At 37.2% G+C, this 5,059-nt stretch overlaps 1 non-coding gene across 1 annotated transcript; it reads right to left on the bottom strand.

Moving 5' to 3' along the window:
- Positions 1-4,429: 4,429 nt before the first annotated feature.
- Positions 4,430-4,537, bottom strand: LOC148568205 (small nucleolar RNA R71). Its single transcript, XR_015882235.1, has one exon. It is a non-coding gene; the product is annotated as a small nucleolar RNA R71 (small nucleolar RNA).
- Between the last annotated feature and the right edge of the window lie 522 nt (positions 4,538-5,059).

The following is a 5,059-nucleotide window of genomic DNA, read 5'->3' as shown; positions in this document are numbered from 1 at the left end:
AAAAACAATGCCAAAAAGCGTATAAATTATCCCCTCATCAGAATCCTTTTCCCCAAACAATGAACCCTCTCTACCACCCACACCTTCATTGGACCAATCTCTCTGACCCCTAATGTAAGAACAACAAGAACTTCTAACTCATTGCCAAAAGCAAGGGGAAGCTGTGGCTAGCTTAACTGAAGTGATGAGCCGATTGGCATCATTGTGCTCAACTATCCAAGATATCCTTATTGGTAAATATGGAGGATTAGTTGAGGAGCACAATGGGAAGGATAATTTGGAGCTTCAAGGTGGAGAAGAGGAGTTGAAGCAAGAAGTGCAACAAGAGGAGAAGGTAGAGATGATTGAAACGAAAGGAGTGATTGAAGATTTAGGAGATGTTGAAAGTCCATGGGAATGTAGAATTATAGAGCGCTTGATGAGCGGATAATTTATACGCTTTTTGGAATTATTTTTAGTATGTTTTTAGTATATTTTAGTTAGTTTTTATTATGTTTTTATTATTTTTTAAATAAAAATCACATTTCTGGACTTTACTATGAATTTGTGTGTTTTTCTGTGATTTTCGGTATTTTCTGGCTGAAATTGAGGGACCTGAGCAAAAATCTGATTCAGAGGCTGAAAAAGGACTGCAGATGCTGTTGGATTCTGACCTCCCTGCACTCGAAGTAGATTTTCTGAGGCTACAAAAGCCCAATTGGCGCGCTCTTAATTGCGTTGGAAAGTAGATATCCTGGGCTTTCCAGCAATATAGTCCATATTTTGCCCGATATTTGATGGCCCAAACCGGCGTTCCAAGTCAGCATAGAAATTCTGGTGTCAAAATGCCAAAACTGGCATAAAAGCTGGAGTTAAACGCCCAAACTGGCACAAAAGCTGGCGTTTAACTCCAAGAAAAGCCTCTACACGTGAAAGCTTCAATGCTCAGCCCAAGCACACACCAAGTGGGCCCGGAAGTGGATTCTGCATCATTTACTCATTTCTGTAAACCCTAGGTTACTAGTTTTTCTACAAATAGGACCTTTGCTATTATATTTTGATACTTTTTACACACTTGATCATACTTTTGATCTTGGTTCTTCTGGTTCCCTCTCTGGGACCAAAGCCAATGATCACCATTATCACTTTTGTATTTTCAACGGTGGAGTTTCTACACACCATAGATTAAGGTATGGAGCTCTGCTGTTCCTCATGAATTAATGCAAAGTACTATTGTTTTTCTATTCAACTCAAGCCTATTTCTGTTCTAAGATATCCATTTATTCTTCAACATGATGAATGTGATGATCCGTGACACTCATCATCATTCTCACCTATGAATGCGTGCTTGACAATCACTTCTGTTCTACATGCAAACAAGCTTGAATGTGTATCTCTTGGGTTTCTAATCTAAGATTAGAACCTTCATGGTATAGGCTAGAATTATTGGTGGCCATTCCCGAGATCCGGAAAGTCTAAACCTTGTCTGTGGTATTCCGAGTAGGATCTGAGAAGGGATGACTGTGACGAGCTTCAAACTCGCGAGTGTTGGGCATAGTGACAGACGCAAAAGGATCAATGGATCCTATTCCAACATGATCGAGAACCAACAACTGATTAGCCGTGCGGTGACAGCGCATTTAGACCATTTTCACTGAGAGGACGGGAAGTAGCCATTGACAACGGTGATGCCCAATATAAAGCTTGCCATGGAAAGGAGTATGAATGATTGGATGAAGGCAATAGGAAAGCAGAAGTTTAGGAGGAACAAAGCATCTTCATGCGCTTATCTGAAATTCTCACCAATGAATTACATAAGCATCTCTATCCTATTTTATGTTTTATTCATCTTTTAATTATCAATCCTCCATAACCATTTGAATCCGCCTGACTGAGATTTACAAGATGACCATAGCTTGCTTCAAGCCGACAATCTCCGTGGGATCGACCCTTACTCACGTAAGGTTTATTACTTGAACGACCCAGTGCACTTGCTGGTTGGTTGTGCGGAGTTGTGACAAAGAGCTGAGATTACAATTGTGCGTACCAAGCTGTTGGCACCGTTGATGATCACAATTTTGTGCACCAAGTTTTTGGCGCCGTCGCCGGGGATTGTTCGAGTTTGGACAACTGACGGTTCATCTTGTTGCTCAGATTAGGTAATTTTATTTTATGTTTAAGCTTTTTACCTTTTAATTTTAAAAAAATTAAAAAAAAATTTGTATTTCTATTTTGTTCTTCAGAACTTTTAAGAATGAATTCTAGAGTTTCATGATGATTTGTTGAAGTCTGGCTGACTGAGAAGCCATGTCTAATCTTTTGGACCGAGGTTTCAACTTATCATCACAAGGGCTTGTTGATTTTTATCAATCTTGCTGTTGAACATAATGATCTGCTAAAGCTTGGCTGGCCATTGGCCATGTCTAGTGTTTTGGACCAAAGCTTTCACTGAAAGCTTGGCTGGCTAGTAAGCCATGTCTAATTCCTGGACCGGAGTTTTAGACTAACATTGCATGATTCCTGGAATTCTCAGTAAGAATTTTGAAGTCCTTTTTTCTCTTTTTCCACTTAATTTTCGAAAAATCACAAAGAAACTTACAAAATATTAAAATAAAAAATATTTATATTTCTTGTTTGAGTCTAGTGTCTAATTTTAAGTTTGGTGTCAATTGCAAGTCTTTATTCATCTAATTTTCAAAAATTACATGCATTATGTTCTTCATTGATCTTTAAGTTATTCTTGATGATTTTCTTGCTCTGATCTTTAAATTCTCTTGTTTTGTGTCTTTTGTTGTTTCTCATATGCATTTTCAAATTGTTATAGTCGTTAGTATACAAACTTCTAAGTTTGGTGTCTTGCATGCATTGTTGATTTAATCTTAGTTTTCCATGATTAGTTGCATTTTGATTGTTTTTCATCATTAAAAAAATTCAAAAATTTTTCAAAATTATGTCTTTTCAAGTCAATAATACAGAGAATTGAAGATTCAGAACAGACAGCAGAGGAATTACAGAGAAAAAGCTGGGTGTTCAAAACGCCCAGTGAGGAAGGAAAACTGGCGTTTAAATGCCAGCCAAGGTACTTGGCTGGGCGTTAAACGCCCAAAAAGGTAGCATTTTGGGCGTTAAACGCCAGAATGGATGCCATTCTGGGCGTTAAACGCCAGAATGGATGCCATTCTGGGCGTTTAACGCCAGGAGGACACTAGAGGGAAGATTTTGTTTTTAATTCAAATCTTTTTCAAATATTCATAATTTTTCAAAATCAAATCTTTTTCAAATCATATCTCTTCAATCGTATCTTTTCAAAATCAATTTCTTTCCATTTTTTAAATTATTATTATTTTCGAAAATCCTTGCTACAATTAATGATTTAACTCAAAATTTTCAAGTTGTTACTTGCCTATTAAGAAAGGATTAAATTTTAATTCTAGAATCATATCTTTTAATTTCCTGTTAGTCAAGTAATCAACTTTAATTTTAAAAATTTATTTTTAATTTGATTCTCAATCATATCTTCTCAATCATATCTTTTCAATCACATTTTTTTCAAAATTAATTTTCAATCATATCTTTTTGATTTCTAATTTCAAAATCTTTTCCAAAAATCACTTAATTTCTTTCCCAATCTTAGTTTTCGAAAATCATTTACCAAATTTTCAAAATTTCTTTTAATTATTTCAAAATCTTTTTACTTTAAATTTCAAAAATTCTTCCCCTCTTCTCAAATCCTTCTATTTAAAGGACTAACATTTCTCCATTATCAGCAATTCGAACTCTGTCCCTCTTGATAAGTTCGAATACTCTCTTCTCTATCTCATCCTTCTATTTTTATTTTCCTCTGACACCTCAAGGAATCTCTATACTGTGACATAGAGGATTTCATATTTTCTTCTCCTCTCTTTTCTTATGAGCAGGAGCAAGGACAAGGGCATTCTTGTTGAAGCTGATCCTGAACCTGAAAGGACTGAAGAGAAAGCTCAAAGAAGTTAAAGTACAACTCTCTATAGAGGACCTAACAAAAACTTTCAAACAAGAAGAAGCCATGGCAGCTGAAAACAACAACAATGCCAACAATGCAAGGAAGGTGCTTGGTAGCTTTACTGCACCTACTCCCGACTTCTATGGGAGAAGCATCTCAATCCCTGCCATTGGAGCAAACAACTTTGAGCTTAAGCCTCAATTAGTTTCTCTGATGCAATAGAATTACAAGTTTCATGGACTTCCATTGGAAGATCCTCATCAGTTCTTAGCTGAATTCTCGCAAATCTGTGACACTATCAAGACCAATGGGGTTGATCCCGATGTCTACAAGCTTATGCTCTTTCCCTTTGCTGTAAGAGACAGATCTAGAACATGGTTGGATTCACAACCTAAAGAAAGCCTGAACTCTTGGGAAAAGCTAGTCAATGCCTTCTTGGCAAAGTTCTTTCCACCGCAAAAATTGAGCAAGCTTAGAGTGGAAGTCCAAACCTTCAGACAGAAAGAAGGTGAATCCCTCTATGAAGCTTGGGAAAGATACAAGCAATTGATCAGAAGGTGTCCTTCTGACATGCTTTCAGAATGGAGCATCATAGGTATCTTCTATGATGGTCTGTCTGAACTGTCTAAGATGTCATTGGACAGCTCTGCTGGAGGATCTCTTCATCTGAAGAAGACGCCTGTAGAAGCTTAGGAACTCATTGAAATGGTTGCAAATAACCAATTCATGTACACCTCTGAAAGGAATCCTGTGAATAATGGGACAAGTCAGAAGAAAGGAGTTCTTGAAATTGATACCCTGGATGCCATATTGGCTCAGAACAAAATATTGACTCAGCAAATCAATATGATTTCTCAGAGTCTGCCTGGAATGCAAGCAGCAACAGTCAGTACCAAAGAAGCTTCATCTGAAGAAGAAGTATATGATCCTGAGAACACAGCAATGGAAGAGGTGAATTACATGGGAGAATCCTATGGAAACACCTATAATCCTTCATGGAGAAATCATCCAAACTTCTCATGGAAAGATTGGTGCACGAAATTGTGATTCACACTTTTCACAACTCCGCACAACTAACCAGCAAGTGCACTGGGTCGT

The sequence above is a fragment of the Arachis ipaensis genome, chromosome B4, assembly GCF_059453495.1.
Source record: "Arachis ipaensis isolate K30076 ecotype BB chromosome B4, ASM5945349v1, whole genome shotgun sequence".
Lineage (NCBI taxonomy): Eukaryota > Viridiplantae > Streptophyta > Magnoliopsida > Fabales > Fabaceae > Arachis > Arachis ipaensis.
This window is presented reverse-complemented; position numbering and strand designations above follow the sequence as displayed.